This window comes from Crocuta crocuta, unplaced genomic scaffold (genome assembly GCF_008692635.1).
Source record: "Crocuta crocuta isolate KB4526 unplaced genomic scaffold, BGI_CrCroc_1.0 scaffold125, whole genome shotgun sequence".
Lineage (NCBI taxonomy): Eukaryota > Metazoa > Chordata > Mammalia > Carnivora > Hyaenidae > Crocuta > Crocuta crocuta.
This window is the reverse complement of record NW_027531143.1, coordinates 6,462,538-6,485,736: the sequence shown is the minus strand read 5'-3', so window position 1 is coordinate 6,485,736 and position 23,199 is coordinate 6,462,538. Positions and strand designations below refer to the sequence as shown.

Here is a 23,199-nt window from a genome sequence, read left to right as displayed (position 1 = left end):
AATTCACAGTACTTAATATCAAAAAAGTCTGACTTAAAAACTGAGCAGAGAATCTGAATGGACATTTTTCCAAAGAAGACATACAGACAGCCAACTGGCACATCAAAAGATGCTCAAGATCACTAATCATCACGGAAATGCAAATCAAAACCATAATGAGATGTCACTTCACACCTGTTAGATTGGCTATTATCAAAAAGTCAAAAAATAAAAGTGTTGGAGAGGGTGTAGGGAAAAGGGAAGATTCAAGCACTTTTAGTGGGAATATAAATTGGTGTAGCCACTAAGGAAAACAGTATGGAGTTCCCTTAAAAAATTAAAAATAGAACTATCACACAATCAATTCCATTTCTAGCTATTTACCCAAAGAAAACAAAAACACCAGAGAAATATATGCACCCCAATGTTCATTGCAACTTTATTTACAATAGCTAAGATATGGAAGCAAACTGTATATCAATAGATGAATGGATAAATATGTGTTATACATACACAATGGAATAGTACTAAGCTGTAAAAAGAATGAGAGTACACTGCTAAGTGAAAAAAGTCATACAGAGAAGGTCAGATATCATATGATTTTACCTATATGTGGATTCAAAAAACAAAACAAATGAACAAAAGAAAACAAAACAGAAAATGATTCATAGATACAGGAATAAACTGTTGATCACCATAACAGGGGAGTTGGTGAGGAAGGAAAAATAAGTGAAGAGGATTAAGGTACAAAATTTATTACAAAATAAATAAGTCATGGAGGCGTAATATACACATGGAATACAGTCAACAACATTTTAATAACTTTGTATAGTGACAGAAGGTAACTAAACTTATGGGTATCATTTCATAATTTATAAAAAATATCAAATCACTATAAAGTATACCTGAAACCAATAGGATATGCTATCAATCATACTTTAATTTTCAAAAAGCCATGGATTTGGAAGTTAGAGGTTATTATTATACCCTAAGCTCCAGGGATGATTCCTGATAGGTCTAACTTTGTTGAAGTAATTCCATGTCATTTAACTTAGTCCTTCATTCCTGTACCTAAAGTTTACTCTAATCAGCATATAGTATTTCTTTGTCCAACAGGAATTTTTCTGGATGGACATATGATCAATTTCAGGGGTTAATTCAATATTCAAGAAGAATTACTCTATAGACATCTAGGAGAGAGGATTTTTACATATTTCAGAGAATTACTTCCAGCCAGATTTTGTATCTTTCTAAAAAGATGTACTATAAAGGAGTGAAGCCTGGAATTGTTAGTCATTTTGCCACCATGAAGGATATATGCATTCCCACATTTACTGCAGCATTATGAAAATAACCAAGACATAGAAGCAATATAAGTCCATCAATATATATAAAATGTTATTAGCCATTAAATGTCACAAATATTGCCATTTGTAACAACCTGGATGGACCTTGATGACATTATGTTAAGTGAAATTAGACAGAGAAAGACAAATACCATATGCTCCCACTTATATGTGGAACAAAAAAGAAAAAAAAACAGCCAAATTCATAGATACAGAGAATCGACAGGTGATTACCAGAGGCAGGGGAGTGGAGGTTGGGTGAAAGTGGTAAAGGGGGGTCAAAATGTAAAAACTTTCCATTGTAAACTAAATAAACATGGAGATATATTGTATAAGATGATGACTATAGTTAGTAATTATTGTATATTTGAAAGCTCCTAAAAGACTAGATCTTAAAAGTTCTTATCACAAGAAAAAAGCTTTGTAGCTATGCATGGTAATGGATGGGTTTATAGTGTTGATCATTTCGTAAAACAGAAATATAGAAGATTATATTGTATATAATGTTAATATCAATTATATCTCAGTAAACATTTTTAAAAATACAAGATCTGATCAAGATTAGGAAACAGCAGAATACCTAATATCAGGAGTGAAAGAGTAAAATTCAATAATATTCTATAGACATTGAAAAGATAAGAGGGGACTTAATTATTTATTAATTAAATAAATATCACAATAAATTTGCTACCTTTAATGACATGCACAAACTCATTAACAGATACAATTTTTTAAAATTTGAGACAAAAAGAAAAAGAAGCCCTGAAGTCCTGAATCAAACAAACAAATCAAATTCACAGTTAAAGTCCTTCCCATTAGCAATAGTATAAGCCTCAATGGCTTAAGAGCTGATTTCCACCAATGACAATTACATGCAAACTTCCAAAAATAGAAGGGATAATTCCAGTATATTTTATGAAGCAAGTATATGCTAATACTAAAACTAGACAAAGATATTAAAACTACAGATGAATATCCCTTATGAACACAGAGTGAAAAATCTTTAACAAAATATTAGCAAACTGAATTTCAGATTACATAGAGGATAATTATGTTGACTGATGCATGTATGTATGAATGAATGAATGATGTATACCTCAGAAATTAAACAGTTGATTTAATGTTTGAAAAATAATCAATATAATTGACCATTTTAATAGAATGAAGAAGAAAAACCATATTATTTTAATATGTGTAGAAAAACACATTTGGAAAAAAATCATTCATTTAAGTCAAAATTTTTTGTTTTCTTTTTTTTAATGTTTATTTATCTTTGACAGAGAGAGAGAGAGAGAGACAGAGCACGAGTGAGGGAAGGGCAGAGAGAGAGGGAGACACATAATCTGAAGCAGGGTCCAGGCTCTGAGCTCTCAGCACAGAGCCTGATGCAGGGCTTGAACTCACAAACTGTGAGATCATGACCTGAGCTGAAGTCGGGCAATGAACTGACTGAGCCACCCATGCACCCCAGTCCTAAATTTTTCAACCTGATATAAGGCATCTATGAAAAACCTTCAGTGAGCATCATATACAACAGTGAAATTCTGAATGCTTTCCCCCAATACTGGAAACAAAGCAAGATGGCTGTTTTCTTCACTTGTAGTCAACATTGTACAAGAAGCTCTATACAGTGCAAGAAGTGAAGAAAAAAATAAACAATGTGAATATTGGAAAAGAATTAATAAAACTGCCCTTTTAAACAGATGATTCACAAGGAATAGATGATACATGATTATGCACATAAGATATTCTAAAGAATCAACAAGAAAACTGCTATAAAAAAACTGAGTTTAACAAAGTCATAGAATATAAAATCAAAAGCATATTTCTATCCTGAAAAAATAGTTAGAAAATAAATAGNCCAGTGAAGAAATGGGCAGAAGATATGAACAGACACTTCTCCAAAGTGGACATACAGATGGCCAACAGACACATGAGACGATGCTTAGCATCCCTCCTCATCAGGGAAATACCAATCAAAACCACACTGAGATACCACCTCACGCCAGTCAGAGTGGCTAAAATGAGCAAATCAGAGAACTCTAGATGCTGGCGAGGATGTGGAGAAACGGGCACCCTCCTACACTGCTGGTGGGCATGTAAACTGGTACAGCCCATCTGGAAAACAGTGTGGAGGTTCCTCAGGAAACTAACAATAGAACTCCCCTATGACCCAGCAATAGCACTGCTAGGAATTTACCCAAGGGATACAGAAATGCTGATGCATAGGAGCACATGTACCCCAATGTTCATAGCAGCACTCTCCACAATAGCTAAAACATGGAAAGAGCCTAAGTGTCCATCAACAGATGAATGGATCAAGAAGATGTGGTTTATCTATACCATGGAATACTACATGGCAATGAGAAACAATGAAATCTGGCCATGTGTAGCAACATGGATGGACCTTGAGGGTGTTATGCTGAGCGAAATAAGTCAGGCAGAGAAGGACAAATATCATATGTTTGCACGTATAGGAGGATTAGGAGGAACTTGACGGAGGAACAAGGGGGAGAAGAAGGGCGGAAATGGTGGGGGAAAGGGAGAGAGGCAAACCATGAGAGACTCTTGAATGCTGACAAAAACTGAGGACTGATGGATGTGGGGGGGGGGGGGATGGGCATGGAGGAGGACACTTGTGGGGATGAGCACTGAGTGTTATGTGGAAACTAATCTGACAATAAACTATTTGTAAAAAAAAAATAAAATAAAAAAAATAAATTCAAGTTAGCTAACAAAAATAAATAAATAAATAAATAAATATAAAACATATTATTTGTAATGGCATACAAAATCATGAAATATTTATGGATAAATTTAACAAAATATGTTCAAGATATACATTATACACAGAGTGAATAATTCAAACATTGTTAGGACAATTAAAAGGAACCTAGTTATGGAAGACTCATCGAGGCTAAAATCCCAATATAATCTTATCACTTTTTCTTTTTTGTAACATTGACAAATGGATTCTAAAATTTTTATGAAAATGCAAAGAACCTATAATAGCCAATTCAATTTTCCAAAAGCGGATTACATGTTTGATTTCAATACTTACTCAAAAGCCACAGTAATCAAGACATTGCAGTTATTGGTGAAAGAAGAAATGTATAGATCAATAGAAAAGAACAGAGAGAATAGAAATAAGCAAACATATTCATAGTCAATAGATTTTTTAAGTCAGTAGATTTAAAAAAAACTATTTGAAAAAGTGAAAAAACTTAAAAATTATTTAAAATTAAAACTTTGAAAGTTATTTAATGGGGAAAAAACATTTTTCAACAAAGATATCCTTATGGAAAAAATGAACTATAACTCTTACCTCATAATATACAGAAAGATGAAGTTCAAGCTTAAAATTTTAAACTTTAAAGTCTAAACTTTAAGATAAAGTATAAACTTTAAAGTTCATAATTCCAGATGATAATATAGGGAAAAATTAATTATCTTATTTAGGCAAATGTTTCTAGGTAAAATACAGTATCTATACAGATAGCGATAGAGATAGATAGATATATTTATACCTAGATCTATATATATTACCATTTAAAAAAATGAGGGTGTCGGGGTGGCTCGGGCAGTTACATCTGACTTCTGCCAGATCATGATCTCACAGTTTGTGGGTTTGAGCTCCACGTCGAACAGCTCAGAACCTAGAGTCTGCTTTGGTTTCTGTATCTCAGTCTTCTTACTCTCCCCCACTCATGCTCTGTTTCTCTCTCTCTTAAAAATAAACATTATTGGGGCGCCTGGGTGGTTTAGTCGGTTAAGCGTCCGACTTTCGCTTAGGTCATGATCTCGCGGTTCGTGGGTTCGAGCCCCGCGTCGGTCTCTGTGCTGACTGCCAGCTCAGAGCCTGGAGCCTGTTTCAGAGTCTGTCACTCCCTCTCTCTTTGACCCTCCCCTGCTCACGCTGTCTCTCTCTCTCCTAGAAATAAATAAAACATTAAAAATTTTTTTAAAAAAATAAACATTATTAATTTCTTTATTTAAAAGGCAACTCATGCACTAGGTGAACATATTTATATTACATATAACTGACAAAGGACTTCTATCCAAAATATAAAAATCATTTTTTCCAACTCAAGATGAAAATTAGAAACCTAAAGTTTAACAAAATGGTCAAAAGATTCAAACAGATATTTTACCAAAGAAGATACATGACTGACCAACAAACAAGAAAAGATGTTCCATGCTTCCAAGACTCAGAGAAATAGAAAGTAAAACCATAAGATACTGCTATACCAACTAGAATGGCTAAAGTTAAAAATGCTGAAAATACAGGTGTTGACTAGGATATACAGCAACTGGAAGTTTCATACACTACTGGTTATGAATATAAAATTGTATAACCATTTTGGCAATCAATTTGGCAATTTGTTACCAATAAACTAAGCAAGTCTACACCTATATATTTACCTAAGAGGCATGAAATACCTTGCACATGAATTCTCACTGGTTTTTTTCTCAAAAGGCAAAAGTCTCTAAACAACCCAAGTAAATAGATAAACATAGGATATCCATATAATGGAATACTGTTGAGGAATTAAAAAAAGAAAGACAGTACTAGGATTCCCTAGCTACATGAATGAATCAACTAAAAAAAAATGAATGTGCTGCCCGATTTCATATACACAACATTCTAGATAAGGCAAAATTAGTCTATGATGACATAAAGCATATCAGTAAGCAGTAGAAAAACTGACCATAAAGGAGTACAAAGGAAGTTTTTGAGTGATAGAAAGGTTTTATATTTTGATTGTGATGATGATTACACTGATGTAGTTAAAACTTTTATGTTAGGCTAAGTAAATCATTATACCAAAAAGAAAAAAAAAAGAAAAGTAAGAAAGAAAAGATAAAGAAAAAGAAACACATGATTAAAGAAGCCTGTAACTTTAAACCCATTCAAAATGAAGAAAAAAGAACAGTGTGATTTGGGATTAGTCCCTTTTTCCCAAAGGCCTTCATTTTTGTCCATGTTAAATGAAGAAGAGTTAAACTAGGAAATCTTTAAGGCTCATTGCGTTATGCATTTCTAGGAAAATCTTAAATTTCTCCTATTTTTTTCCCACTGAGGAGAAAGCTTAAAATAGAACAGAGAAGTTGGTCTTGGATCCAGAATAAATCAGAATAAATACTGGGATCCTTGCACTTACTAGTTGCCAGAGGAGGAATTCAATCTTTCATGGTTACAATTTTTTCAGCTACAAAGTTAGGAGAAAAATCTATACCTTATACACTGGTTGTGAAAAACCAAATGATTCCAAAATGTATAAATGTCTTTGAAGCTCACTAGCTCGCTTTCACCAGAGAAATTTTCAAGATTCAAAACCAAAAATAAAGTTAAACAGAATTCTTCTAGAAATCAAATATGTATCCTTATCAACTGAATCCTCCAAGGAGGACATTTGAGTTCCTATAAGAGATCCTGTCTTCTACTAACTGCCTTTGCAGATGCTCTGAGCACAGCACCTGTCATGCTGTTCAGGGTAAGAAGACAAGCATTAAGGAATGGTACAACAGTGGGAATAGATAGGCCATCCTCAGGGAGCCTTCACTCTGTGCTGGTTTCTCACGCTGAGTACCCTTAGACAGCTGAACCACATGAATCTTTTCTTACTCTGTGACTCAAGTGGAAGACTCCCAAGTGAGCTATAAAAGTTATTTAGTGCATTTTCTTGGGGTATCTCAAACGTATAGTTAAATTTAAAAAAATCACATTAAAAAAATCCCTTTATTTTGCTTTAGTTACTTTTCTTTAAAATTAAGAAAAAAACAATCCTACCTACCAGGGTCTATTAAAGCCCTGATCACAAGTAAAATAATTCAGTGTCTTTAGAGCCTACATTACGTCACCTTGTGGGAAGCAAAATATGACATTTTCTTAAATATACAACAATGTTCCTTTCTGGGCAAAGACTTAAAGTTTTACCGGATCACAGGAGACAGTTTAAATGAAACGTTAATGACATACCAAACCGGATGAGAAAAATGCAGATACCTCTAAACTCAACTGCCACCTACAGGCATAGAACATTTCACAACCTATGTATCAACCAACCACTGCCAATGGGGTAGTTTAATCAACTCCTCTAGGCCCAATTTAGAAGGGTAAACATGAGCGCAACTTTTATTAATACTTCCCTTCATCACAAAAGCAATTTCCCACTGTCATTTGAGCTTTTTACGATGGCCCACTACCAGCACAAGCCATTTTACTTTACCTCTAACTGTGCACCAAGCAGAAAAGGAAACAAATCAAATAATTAAAATGTTCAAAAATGTACCATTTCAAAATGGCTCAATGTTTTAAAACATTTATGAAAGTACCACCCCCCAACTTTTTTTTTTTTTCTGAAGAGGGCAAATTGTGAAGGAAGAACAGAGCAATGGCTTTTTCCTCTTCTCAAAATATATCAAGGAATTCTAAATATTTTCTTTTCTAAGAATGTTAAAGGGTCTTCTAGCATGGCTACTAAACCAGCTGTTGCCTATCTTCATCTTTCCACTTCTAGGCAACATCTCTAATTATAATCCTGTGTGCCAGTGCTTTGGGGACTAGAATGGTTTCTGACTGACTAAAAAATTCATACCAGTTTCTCATGCTGAGAAGTGAAGATTATTCCCATTCAGGCATAAGAGGGCTCTGGCAGAAATAGGGTTAATTTTCTTTCCCCTGAGCCAGTAGCTCCCACACCTGTCAACCATCAAGGTCAGGCTTGCCAGGAACCTAGGAGTGAATGGGCATGGGCGCAGCTGTAGCAAATTAGTGTATCCTGAGGAGGTCCAGCATAAAAGATGTGAACTCTTGCATATGTCTCTATGGGGTTTTGACTGATCCAAAAACTATGTTGCTATGGGGAATCAGGAGTGGCAGAAGTCTCAGACTCTTCTGCCACAGACTTCCCCCGATAATACATAATATGTAAAACTGTATGTGTGCCTATATGTGTGTCTATGAATTTTTATAAGGCCCTTTGGGATTATAGCAGAGCAGCAATACTTATATATAATTCTTTAAACCATAAGAAGTAATTTAAAGAAGGATGCAGTAATGATAAAAATTGTCTTTCAGCTATCTCCATCACTAGATATGGAAACCACATAATATTGATGAAACAATAATGATTTTCGTCAATGCTCTTTCACAAGAGTACACAGATATCACAATATAGCAATCATATATGTGGATGTTTTAAAGAAAATGACAGAAAAAGAATAACTTGGGAAAAAAAGACACTGCTCAACTGTGACAATATCTTAGTATCTGTAGACAACAATTTCCTTGTAATTTGGAAGTCTAAAATCTGACTTAGTTTATTTTCTTTTTTTTGTTAATGTGAAAAACATCTGGTTATGTCATATTTGAGTCTTGTATTCTTGCATGAGTATAAGATGTTCTAGGCCTTTGAGCCCTGCCCATTTTCAGCTTTGTGTGTAACATAAAAAGAGTGGAAGTGTGGGAAGGATAGAAAGGTTATATGGTGAGAAAAGCACAAAAGGTGAAGGGAACATAGAGACGTGCTTATATAGTGCTTTACATTCCTGCACTCATTCAATTTCTCTAGTGGAATGTGAAGTCAATATTTCAAGCAAGGATAGAATAAAAACATTGCAGAATGCTGTGTGTTCTCGGCACTGAGCAGGGACTAAAAGAAAAGTGGAGGCAGAGGGATACATCTTGGTGATTCCACAAAGCCATTGCGTATTCTCAGTAGAGGAGCAAACAAAAGCAAATGCACCTAATTGCTTGTGAAAGTTAGGCCCACTGACAACAGTTTAATTACAGTCTACCGCCAAATCCTACATTAGTATAAGAAGTACAACCCTAAAGAATAAAATCAAATGACATTTTGGCTGAGCAAAAGTTCCAGAATCCTACAGGGTCATGACTTAAAGTTTCACACCCTATAAGCATCATTAATAGCAAAGACATAATGAAATCAATTTTGAAAAAGATCCTCTCCCAGCGCTCTCTACTTAGATGTGAAGTTTTTGAAGAGGAAGAGGGCAATTGATGGGTTAAGAACCAGACTGGCCCAGCACAGTCACTCAAAGCAGAATTAAAAAAAAAAACACTATCTAAATTCTTGTTTGACGATTTAGGAAACTTACAGAGATCATTGATTCAGAGATTTCTCAATTTATCAAAATACCCTGAGCATCTTAAGAAAAGAAGCTGCTTTAATTACGGTGGCTATTATTGGACATTGCAGAACCTATTTTCTAAAGACCTGCAGAGTCTGCAAAGTCCTGCTGAGAAGATCGCGCTCTGCAGTGGAGAAGGGTAGCTAGGTCCTAACGGACTCAGCACGACCAAACTGACATGCAGAATAGAAAGCCCATGCCCTTACTTTCTTCTCTTTCCATCGATACTGACCCATGATTGCCACTCCAAGTCTACCTTTGACATTTCTTGAAGGATGAAGGAAGTACTTAGAAGGAGTGAAGTACCTTGCTTCTTCACCAAGACTGCCAACTCATGCACACTGCAGTATTTTGTGATATGTGTCTTTTCAGTCACCTTAGGGTTTTCACAAGAGGAGCGACTTATTTCATACGTGCTTGTGGAAAGGTAATGAATATTTTTTTTGCTGTTATTACCAGCTGAGTTCAATATAAACTATTGACATAAGTATGTTTTACTTACACTATTTCTTTTCCTTGATGGATACACCAATTTAGTGGTGTAAAACTATAATTGAATGGAAATGGATCTCCATATTGGAATTTTGATTTCAAAAATTATTTAATTCAATAAATGGTTTAAAGGTAAGAATCGTTCATAATAAACTTACTTGGTTGACTACTAATGGTCTTTAGACAATGGTAACCAAAGGGTATTTGTGATTATCTCTCACAGAACAAAACAAATGTTAACAAGTATCAACAATTTAATTATGCAATGATGACCGTGCTGTTATATAAGGGAAGTATAGGTGTGATCACTCTTTCTGGTAATCATTACAGTTGTGATATTATCCTTTCTGGTGTAGGGATAGAGTCAGCAGTAAGCAATCAGTCTCTTATTTCTTTGTTCAGTGTTGGCATTTGTTAGAACTTTGGTTTTAGGGGCCTCAGTAAGTTAAGTGTCCAATTTTAGCTCAAGTCATAATCTCACAGTCATGAGTTTGAGCCCTGTGTTGGGTTCTGTGCTGACAGCTCAGAGTCTGGAGCCTGCTTTGGATTCTGTGTCTCCCTCTCTCTCAGCCCCTCTCCCCCTCTGTCTCTCTGATATTAACATTAAAAATACTTTTTTAATGAACTTTGATTTTAGGTATGAGAAACTTGCAGTTACTAGTATAGAGTGGGTAATTAAAATCCACATATGCTAAACTCATATATGCAAAAATAAAATTTTTTTACAATATACAACTATTTGTATAGTTTTTTTTCAAGTTTAGATTCTCTTTAATGGTGGTAGGAGAAGATAAGATGAATGAGATTTTAAATATGTCGTTTAAAGGTTACTTACCTTTTACTTATCTTTTCCTTTTAAAATTGTCCCTTTGGTGTTGTCTCTGCCCTTTTCTCTTTCTTCTAGCCAAAAGGGTACCTGGACATACCACAGGGCATTAAAAAACAAAAAACAAAAAACAAAAAAAACCCCTCAAATTGGGTAGCAGCCTTCTCTAGAATGTCCCTAGACATCCTACTGTTATCTATTCTCAATATTGTGGCTAATGAAAGTCATGTTTAGGTTTTATTTTTTCTCTGCACAGCCAGTGCCTAGAGGTCTCTTTTCTTCCACATACAGACTCTACTACTTTGATGTGGCCCAACCTCAGCCTTCCCTGACATTGATGCTTGCTGAATCTCACCCATACACTCATTTGATTCCTTCCTTAAGATCCCCTCCGTAATTAACTAATTATTTCTCTGTTCTTCACTGAGGACACACAGTGACTTTGAGACATTTCACTCATTATGTGCAGAATTTGTGCAGTCAAAGGTAAAAGTATGGTAGGTGTAGTCCGTGGCCATTTGGCCATCAGCTCTTTGTGTCCATGTTGGTGTGGAACACTCAGCCAAGAGGCCTCCTCCTTGGATCTGACAAATTGTGGGGCCTCTGGCTCCTTTCCTTTCAGCATTCCCCACATACACATATACCTCTGAGGTTCCCCTATCACTAGCCAATCTTCATCTTGGGTGTTATCCTCAGGTGAACTGTATTAGGGTGGAACAGAGGACTAAAGACACAGCATCTGATTTTTTGCTCTTTTCTCTCTATTACCCTATCCACTTCCATAATATTCCGTGATTCTTTCTATATACTAAAATAAAAATTTCAGATCTCTAATTGTTTTAATGTAAGAAAAATGGGAATTTATGTTTGTCTTTCATTTAAGCCTAGATTGCAAAACTACTGTTTTATTGGAACACCAAAGCCCTAATTACCATACACTTGACATCTTTGTTCCAGATTACATGAGTCTCCTCTGTATCATGGAAATGCTTTTATTTAATGGCTGGGAAGTCAAGAAGTCTATAATTTAAAGAAAATGCAAAATATATAACTTGATATTTTTAAAATATTACACCAATTTTCTAGCTCAAAAATAATGTAAAATAAAATACAAAGATCCCAGCATAATTTACAAACAAAAAGAGAAACTTCATCTGAGCCTAGATTGCTTAATGTCAGGATTCACTCAACACACTGTGAACAAACTCATCTATATTTTCTATCTTACGCTCTATGTCTTTTTATGGCTTTTATATTCTTATCTTTTATCAGTTTTTGTTTCTTTTATGGACTAGCTTTTTCTATATCCTAATCTAAAAATGGAAAACATGGGATCCCTATTAAGATCTTTACTTTTTATATTTCCTCTTCAAGAATCCAGCTTTAACTGGGATTGGAACACCATTGCTCTTTTCCCTTTCCAGTTTATTAAATAAAAAACGTTAATTGCTCTAGTTTGGATCATGATCCCATCTTCCATTCATCTTTTGGTATAGCATAAGTATGGAATAATTCTCCATACGCATCAGAGTGGGAGTGATATTTCTTTTCCTTTTTGTTTCTTTGTTTTTGGAAAGAGTATGAGGCAAAAATATATAAATATGCACTATAATGTTCTTCCTGGTATTTCTATTGACTTATTATATCTATTTACTTATGAAATAAATCTGACACTTTCTTGTGCAGTTCTGAAATATACATGGAGAAGTATTTTGTAAATAAAACTTTTTTTTTTAATTTGAAAACAAAAACAAAGAAAATCTCTTGGCATTCTTAATCTGTTCCAGGGTAAAGGTCATAGTTTTCAGGATTTATTTTTTTATTCTGTTTTCCAGGACCGTGAAATTTTTCAAAATCAGTGACATGTAGGATATTTTCTCAGTACGTGATGTTTTAACTAATAAATCCACCTTGCATCAGTCTGGTGTCATTTTGAGATCATGCAGATTAAATTGTATCTTAACTAAAAATAATATTTATTATTATTTTTTTAAATTCTGCTTTAACTTGCTGACATGATGAATAGTATTATATTCCTAATAAAAAGCCATCCTTGGATTCCAGTTATAAATCTTTTATGGACTATGTTTATTTTTAAAATACTGGTAGATTTCAATTCTTAATTACAATCTAATTTTATTTTGGATTGTGTACTAACATTAAAAAATGACCTTAAGGGCTTTTTGTTGTTGTTATAAATATTATCTGCCTTTGACAGATGCTGGTGTCAATGTTTTGCTGATTTCACAAGAGATGTTGCAAGCATTATATTCTTAGTTCTTTGCAACAACTTAGATAGAATTTAGATTTAAAATGTAAATACAATTAGCAATACTGGTTGGTTTAAGTTTTAAAATATTGTTATTGACTTCTATTCTGTAATTTCTAGCCAGTACAGTAATACTAGACACAGATGAAAACAAATAAAAAGATGCAGAACAAGATAAAATTATGAAAGATATATTTATTTGAAAGACAAAAATTAATTACAAAATAATTACAATTATAGAATAGTTTATTGACAGTGACCTAATTAATTAACTAATTTGAAATATATTTTTTGAGTGCATACTGTTCACCAGACTTTGTACTTGGTAGTACAGATGATTTTTTTTAAAGCTTACCAAAAAAATCACAATTTGTCTTTTTACCTTCTTTTCATCATCTTCTTTAGCTTAGACTATTGCAACCACTCTTCAAGTACCTCTGATTGTATTCTTTTTCGGAGCACACACTTTACAACTAATCAGGTCATTTCCCTGCCTTTTGTTAGTTACCCATTTTACTTGGCATAAATCCCTCCATCCTTACGGTGCTTTACAAAGTCTTTCACAATGTTGCCTCAGTCCAAGACCCTCTCAGAGTATATTGTCCAGTGGTAAGGGCCATGGGCTCTAAACTTACCCAGCTTGTACTCAAATCTTGGTTCTACCTCTAACAAACTATATAAATTTGGACATGTTACTTCATTTCTTCACCTATAAAATGGGAATAGAAATTATGCTTGTATAATCAGTTGCTGAAAATTAAATAAGATAATTTATGTGAAGTGTAGAGAAAATTTCTTGAAACAGAGTGAGCACTCAATAAATTAGTCTGTGATTAACTGTGCAATTTCAAGTTTCCCCAGCTCATATGTCCCACCCTAGGTTTGCTTCTGCAATACTGAACAAACTAAGCCTATAAACAGATCGCTCTTTCCTTACAATGCTCCCTTTGACGTCCCCACTCCTGTCCTACTGTGGCTTGACTATGTCCTACTTTGACTTTATCTGTCCAGCATTATACAGATCTGATATGTAACTCTAAGTTAACCAGTTAGCCTGCCCCAGGCTCATGGCTGTTGGCAGAAGACCTGAGATTTTCTAAGTCAGGACAAAGGACTTTATTACTCATGGTAATAACAGAAACAGTTTCAGTATTTTCTCTGGTTCTCTGAGCCCATTTCTCACAAGATGATGCAAAGGTCGAATGACACATGCAACATATAAATCACTTTACAGACAGCAACCTTGAGCTGAGAAACTGCCTTTTATAATGGTCAGTAAGCATGTCTGTCTTTGTTACCAAGAGACACTATATATTCATAGACTGTAAACAGATCTGTTGTTTGCTTTGGCGTGAAATACTGTATTTCTATTTTCCAAGACTATTTACTGTACAATATTAGTGAAAAGATAATTAGGAACAAAGGTAGTCACTGCCTCTACTAGCAAGAAGTTTAGAAATGCAAGAGAGCCATGGTACAATGCTGTTCTGACAGTCTCAACAGAATTATTCTATTCTGTTTTTCCTCAAGATACAGTAATTGACCCACAATGATCATTAACTCTTGAAGACAGATTTTCTATATTTTTCACCATTTATCCCAATTCCTGTCATAGTTCCTTGCACATAGTAGGCATTCAAAAATGTTTTTGAGCAAATTGGAGAGTCTAGTGTAAATGACATTATTTTTATTCTTACCATTACTACCATAATCAGTTGGAGAATAAAATTTAAAAATACATCTCATTCATATGAGCAATAACTTATAAATACTTCAGCATTGTGCATACTTCATGAAAAATCTGCACTAAGTATATATAGAAATCTACAAAATGACTTTAGTGAAATAAAGATTTTGGTATATAAAGCTACATGCGTAAAGATAGAGCAGCACAGACTCTGAATTGTAATGAGAAAACATGCATTTTATTTGCATCTTTGCAACTTAAAAAGATACATGCTCTCATATTAAAATGGGAAAAATCCACAACTTTTTATACATGTATTCAACAACAATTTATTGATGCCTTGAATGAGTGCCAGGCCCTTTTACAATAGGTATTGTCCCTACTAACCAACTCCCATTGTTAAGAGTATCTCCTTACAGCAATCTTGTAATTGATACAATAAAAGTAATTTTTATTTCTAAGCTCAGAGACCATGTAGAAAAAATGTTCCTGTCTTCATAATAATATATTTCTACATAATAATGTGTATATTATCTGTTGTATGATATGAGCTATCCTATATATTACATGAATAGTATCTTATTCCTATAATTAAATATCATTTTACTCTTGAAAAGAAAGGGCATTCCAAAATATAAAAATCTGATTGCTGTTCTCAAAGCTAACCAAAACAGGTAGTTAGAAAACTCAGAAATGGTATACGTCTGAATTATGGCAATAAAGGCCAGAGCTATACACACCGTTTTCTTCCTCACTGTGGATAGAGCCCCCTGGAAAAAATGTGACTAATTAATTATTTTACACCACACAACTAAATGATAATGTTCAGTATTGGTGTAATAACCAGACCTCTGGACAAGACACTCTCATTATCACTCCCAATAAAACAGCACTTCACTATTCTGCAAGACTGCCATTACTGTCAAGGATCGTTGGGTGGTGTTTACAAATAGTTAACCAGCCTTTCTCACAGCTGTTCAAAATTGAGGGCTCATGAACACTTATGCAAGCAGAGTAAAATCTTATAAGCACAGATGAGCAGGAAGAGTGGTGGTACACCAAATGCATAACAAATAAGAATTTTAATTCATCTCATCATGAAAACAATAAGAGATGAAGAAAGAGAGGACAGAGGCCTTGGATGCCCAGAATTAGAGACTTAACTCGGATCAACAGTGCCTGTCAGACTTAATGAAGATTGTTTATAAACATAAATTTGGCATATTTTAGAGCTGAATGTAAGAAATAACTACTCAAGTGCTATTCTAGTTGTGTGGTTAATGTTCAGGGATATTTTTAATTTAATCATCACTTTGACAATGGGGAATCTAGGCCACAAGGCATTCAGATACTTGTATAATTAAAGTTTCTCTAGGACGCTTCCCCTGCCATGTTTTAGAAGATGTTTAATACTCTCCTAAGATTTGGTTACTCAATTTATATTTGTATGTGAAATATACAGGCCCAAATCCTTAGGTAAGTATGTTTCTATTTAATCCATTATAAGAAGAATGAAGTAGCAAAATCTCAGTCATTATTTTGTGATTTTAAAACTAACTCCAACTTTCTCACGTTAGAAAAAACTGAGACAGAGGTAAGTTAAAAGCCTTTTCCAAAAACTCAAACATGGTTAAGTGGCAGCTCAGGTCTCCTGAAACTTAGTCTAGAGTTATATCTACCGTTCATCATTCTTTCAAAGTGAGGTCATTCTATAAGTGAGAATGTAGAACGTAACATTCTAGGAAATCAAATTTATCAATAGATGTAACATAAACACACCCAATCTGCAAATGCTGCTTCTGAAAAGCAATGGACCTTGATATTCTAAATTCTGTTTCTCTTCCTATTCTCATTTAATGGCAGTGGCACGTTCATACTGAGGAAGACTTAGCTGGGTGAGATGGGATACTAAAATTTCATGAAGACCTTTGTTTTCAGACATGTGATTTAGAATTTAGTTTACTCTCTTCCTAATATGCAAACTTAGATTTGTTTCAAAATACAAAACTGCATTTTTATATGTCCTCTTAGTTGAGTGTACGTGGATCATTAGCTTCTAAGGCAGTGACATAAAATAAAAATTTGGAGGAGTTTCAATCAAATGTATTTTCATTCAAATATTAGCTCTGTTTTGCAGATTTTTTTTTCAGTACTGCACGTATTTTCTCTAATTCCATTGATGGTAAAATGGCAAGAACTAGTAGAATATTTTATAGTTAAATTTACTTAATTTCTATTAGCTAGCAAAAATTCAGTGAACCTCTCTCTGATCCTCAGGTAAGCCTTGCAGTGTATGTAAACTATACAATCATTTTTTACTACACAATCTTCTTTATAGTTTATGCTGACTGCAGAGTTAACTCTAACCTATTTAATACACTGAATTGGTGTAGTACCATCCTTACTATCCCACATGTGGTCACTATTTTAATACCTCAAGGGTCTGATTTCATGAAAATATAATTTGCCTTTACATTTCCTACAAAGTTTATTATCTATTTATTAATGTTTATTTTATTTTTAAGAGACAGAGAGAGAGAGCGTGAGCAGGGAAAGAACAGAGAGAGGAGACACAGAATCTGAAACAGGCTCCAGGCTCTGAGCTGTCAGCACAGAGCCCGATGCGGGGCGCGAACCCACGAACTGTGACATCATGACCTGAGCCGAAGTCGGCTGCTTAACGGACTGAGCCACCCAGGCGACCCTCCTACAAAGTTTAAATTTATAAGAAATCTTTTTAAATGTTCATGCTTCTGCCTCACATATTGTAGTCCTTGCTACTCTCCAGCAAAAACATTCTGTTCCATAAAGGCAAGTTGCTCTATTAACTCCTCACATTTAGATCACCAAGAGATATTTTTTGAAACAATATTGCTGTGTATAACATGACAAATAGTAACAACTAAGTTCTGTAAAATAACAGCAATCAATTACACAAATATAAAAATATTAGTTATTAATACAGTATGTTACAGTATAGGCAAGCTATTTAATGGACACTATTGGAAATGCATGACTATGATATAATCACTGCCTGAAATAATGTTAATGCCCAGTGAAAATATTAACCACATTAGAATCATAAATAAATATGAAAATGTTTATTAATTAGTTAAATTAATAGCTTCATTGTTATTATTTAGTTTGCTAAAGGTATAGCCTTTTTTTTTTCCTACCCTTACTCCCATTGCTAGTTGCAGTGTTCTCAGTCTATATAATGCTAACACTAATTCAAAGAAAACTGAAGTAGCTGTATAATTCCAGACAATGCAGACTTAGAGCAAGGATTATTATAACACTGCATAATGAAAAGGAATCGATTCTCCCAGAAGATATAACAATGCTAAATGTATATGCACCTAACAACAGAGCATCAAAATATATGAAGCAAAAATAGAACTATAAGAAAATTAAAAAATTCACTAGTGTCACTGGAGATTTCAATGTCTTTCTGTAAGTAATTGTTAGGCCAACCAAAACTCAGTAAGCAAGCAGATAGAAAATCAGCAAAGTTATAGATGACCAGAGAAGCACTATTAATCAACCTGATTGAATTAATATGTATAGCATACTCCATCAAAAAACAGCAAAATACATATTCTTCTGAAGCTCTCAGGAAACATTCACCAAGACAGAGTACATTTTTGGCCAGAGAACAGATCTTAACAAATAAAGAAGAATAGAAATCACACAAAGTTTGTTTTCATACAGTAGAATCAAACTAGAAATCAATAACAAAAAGATAGTTGGAAAATTCTCAAATACTAACCCAGCTCTCAATAACATATGGGTCAACAAGAAAGATCAAGAGAAATTTTAAAAAATATTTTGAAGTAAATATAAATGAAAGTACAACTTATAAAAATTTGTGGGGTATAGTAAAAGCAGTGTGGAGAGGGAAATGTAGACATCAGATACATACACTAGAAAAAATAAGGATCTAAAAGCAATACTGAAGCTTCCATCTTAGTAAAAAAGAGAAATAAGTACAACATATGCCTAAATCATCTAGAAGAAAAAAATAATAATTAGAGCAGAAATATATGAAGTTGAAAGAGAAAAATGATAGGGAAAGTGAAATAAAAAGCTGACTATTTTAAAATATCAATAAAATTGATAAGGTCTTCAATTGATTAACCAACAAAAAGAGTGAGAAATAAAGACTAGGTGCATAAAAATGAGAGAAAAAGTCATCATCACTGATCCTGTAGATATTAAAATTATGAGGGAATACTATGAACTCTACATTCACAAATTTGATAATTTAGATTAAATAGATAAATTCTTTGAAAGGCACAAAATGTAAAATTCACACAAAAAAATAACTCAATTAACCGTGTGTCTATTAAATAAATTAAATCAATAATTAATAACCTTGCAAAAGAGGAGCACCAGGTCCAGAGGGTTTTACTGGGGAATTGTACCACACATTTAAGGCATAAACAATATCATTTTGTTTTCACAATTTCTTCCAGAAAATAGAAGCTATAGAGATTCCTGAATCCTGAATCCAGTGTTACTCTAATACAAAAGCCAGCAAAAACATTATAAGAAAACAAAACTACACAATAATATCTCATGAACATAGACATAACAATTTTCAACAAAATTCTAGTAACCAGAAGCTAATGAAGAACTACACATAAGAAACTGGGATTCATTCCAGGTATGCAATGCTCACCCAAAATTTAAAAATCAAGCAATAGGAGGGGTGTCTGGGTGGTTCAGTTGGTTCAGCATCCAACTCTTGGTTTCGGCTCAGGTCATGATCTCACGGTTTGTGGGTTCAAGCCCCATATCAGGATGTGCACTGTCAGTGCTTGAGGTTCTCTCTTTCTCTCCCTCTCTCTGACCCTTCCTCCCTCCCCACCATCAAAATAAATAAATAAATAAACTTTTTAAAAAATCAATCAATAGCAATAGGAAAAAGAAGAAAAATCCTATGTTCTATGAATTTTGGCAGAAAAAGTTGTGAAAATACAGCACCCATTCATAATAAAAACTGTCAATAAACTAGCAATAGAGAGGACTTCCTCAGCATGATAAAGAACATTTACAAAAAAATTAAAGCCAATATCACACTTAGTAGTGAAAAACTGAATTTTTTTTTTACTTTAGATTGGACATAGCAAGGATGTTTTCTCTCATTACTCCTATTCAACATGGAATTGGAAGTCCTAGCTTTTGTGGTAAGGCATGAACAGAAAGTGAAAGGCAAGTAGATTTGAGAAGAAAAAAACCCTCTTTATTTTCAGATAACATAATTGTCTATGTAAAAACTCCCCAAAAATCTGCAAATAAATTCCTGGAATTAAAAAGCAAGTATAATGAGGTAACAGAATACACGTTTATATGCACAAGACAATTTATTATAGCAGCAATGAACAATTAGAATTTGAATTTTTTTTAAAAAGCACTACTTACAATGGTACCAAAAATATGAAATCATTAAGTATAACAAAACATGTACAATATTTATATGCATATAAATATCCATATTTATATCCATAAAAATATAAAACACTGATGATAGAAGTTTTAAGATATACAGACAATTGGGGAGATACTATCCTTTCATTATATATTATACTTTCCTATTAGTTGTTCTAAGGAAAGTATAATACCAGATTATATAGGGCTGGGACTACAAATGCATTAGGGAATGATCCAAATACCGTACAATTAGATAATTCCTTGAAGAACAGTTCTTCATTTAGTGGGTGTTCTAGGCTAAGAGAAAGACAGAAAGAGAGAAAGAGAGAAGGAAGGAAGGAAACAGAGGGAGGGAGGGAGGGAGGGAGGAAGGAAGGAAGGAAGGAAGGAGAGAAAGAAAGAGAGAGAAGGAAAAAGAAAGATGAAGGAAGGAAAGTTGGGGAATTATCATTACCCAATTTTAAGATTTGCTGTTAACCTATAATGGTTAAGACAATGTGGTATTGGTGAAAGAAAAGCCACACAGATCAATGGAACAGAATATAGAGGCCAGATATAGCCCATACAAAGATAACCAAGTGAATTTTGACAAAGGTTCAAAGGCAATTCAATGAAGAGAGAATAATTTTTTCAATAAATGGTTTGGGAACAATTAGTCATACAAATACAAAACAAACAAATAAACAAACCCTAGACACAGATCTAACACATATCAAAAATAAGAATTAAATGAATCACAGACATAAATGTAAAATGCAAATTATAAACCTTATAGAATAAAAGATAGTAGAAAATCTATGTGATCTAGGTTTTAGTAATGAGGTTTTAGATACTCATTACCAAAGCGTGAGCCATGAAAGAAAGTTACAAGTTTGATTTTATTAAAATTAAAAGCTCTGCTCTGAAAAAGACACTATTAAGAAATGCAGAAATAAGCCACAGAGTGGAAGAAAATATTTAAAAACATACAGTTAATAAAGGACTTGTATCTCAAAGTATACAAAGAACTCTTAAAAATTAGCAAAAGGAAAACAAACCAACCAGTTCAGAAATGGCAAAAGATTTGAACATACACCTCACCAAAGAAGATATGCAGATGGCAAATAAACATATAAAAAGAGGCTCAATTTCATTTGTCATTGGGAAGAAAAGGTGGAATATTTGAGGCACAGAATATTTTTATGGCGGTCAAACTATTCTGTATGATACTGTATAATGGTAAATATAAAACATTAAGCATTTGTCAAAACTCACAGAACTTTACAGTATAAAACCTACAACTTAATGTATGCAAATTAAAAAGAACAACTAAGAGGCTGAAAAATTCCAAAATGGAATGCATACTGTGACAAAAGAAAAAAAAAACTAAATGTATTACAAATGTGTGAAATAACCTCACTCAATGGGGTGGGGGAATAAATTGCTGACTTAAACAATTTTAGAAATGAGTTCAGTCTGTAAGACCAAAGTCAAAATATATATATAATCTAGTTGATAAAATTGTTTCATACAGGGGTTTGAGCTAACAATTCTGAAGCCACTATACATGTACACTAGAATTTGACAAGAAAGTAAGAAGTGAAGGATGGTGGGGTGCTAAGTTTCTCACTGTTGGAATGAGAGGTTTCAAATAACCAAAGGGGGAAGGCTAGAATAATCCATATGGTAATGGATTAGATGGAAATACCAGTATAAACTCATGTTTAGCTTGATATAGATAGATGATAGATAGATAGATAGATAGATAGATAGATAGATGATAGATAAATGATAGATAGATATGAAAATATTTATAGATATGTGTATATACATGAGGTAGTATGCACACATATATTTCTAGCTCTGTCAGCTGAGAAAGCCTGGAAGCAATAATAGCAATAACAGCAAGTACACCTAGTACTCAGCTCTTGGTTTCTAACACCATTATCAATCAAAGGAATCAGAAATCCTTGGAGGAAGAGCTTACTTTAAGACTGGGGCAGAAAATTTACAAGATGAGCCTGTAACATTTTGTACTGCCTGAAAACAAAGAAGTGCTAACACACACACACACACACACACACACACACACACACTGATAGAGTTATGTTAAAGAGACATTAAAACCAACTAAAAGATCTCCCAATAATCAAAATTAGAAAAATATAACCATCAAAATAAAGTACTGTTGGATTATAAATAAGCATATAATAAATACTCATGAGTAAGTACTCTTTTGGACTGAATATGTGTCTTCCCAAAATTCACATGTTGAAGCCTTGCCACTCAATGTTATGTTAGGAAACAGGGATGTTGGGAGACAACTAGCATTAGAGGAGGTCATAAAGTGAAGATGGGTCTTTCCATCTCAGAGTCATCCCTGGGCAGATGGGATTAGTGTTTTTGTAAGAAGAGACACCAGAGAGCTCTATCCCCGTGTCCACACAAAGAAGAGGTCATGTGAGCACACAGTAAGAAGGGGGTCACCTAAAGCCAAGAGAAGGGCTCTTAGAATGAAACCTACATTGCCAACATCTTGATTAGGTACATATTAATTCAAATATATGGCTGAAAAAATACATAAATGAAAAAAATCTCCCACATCTTCCACTTATAAGAATTAAAAATATGCATGTAAATACCCTCCCCCAAAGAAGTAAAGCATACTTCCCTACTCCTTAAATGTGATTCTGTATAGTGACTTCCTTATAAAGTATAGGATGGAGAAAAACTGCTCCCTTATAGAAGAAATCTGACAAACATTACCTCAGCCAGATGATCAAGATTAACATCAACTGTGCTAAGTCATACTGAGAATATCTATCCTTGATATGATGTGATGAGAATAACACTTTACTTCTGTGATCTTCTTCCTCAAACCCCGTAACCCCAATCCAATCATGAAAAAAAAAATGTCAGAGAAATCCTAATTGAACATTCTACAAAACACCTGACTAGTACTTCTCAAAACTGTCAAAGTCTTCAAAAATATGAGAAGTCTGAGAAACTGTCATGGTAAAAGAGTCTAAGGAGA

At 33.8% G+C, this 23,199-nt stretch overlaps 1 long non-coding RNA gene across 1 annotated transcript in view; it reads right to left on the bottom strand.

The window, feature by feature from the left end:
- Nucleotides 1-23,199, bottom strand: part of LOC144237402 (uncharacterized) — a 256,172-nt gene that overhangs the window by 187,348 nt on the left and 45,625 nt on the right. Inside the window, exon 2 of the long non-coding RNA XR_013336843.1 lies at nt 10,807-10,887. This is a non-coding gene — a long non-coding RNA (uncharacterized LOC144237402). The remainder of the gene's footprint in view (nt 1-10,806; nt 10,888-23,199) is intronic.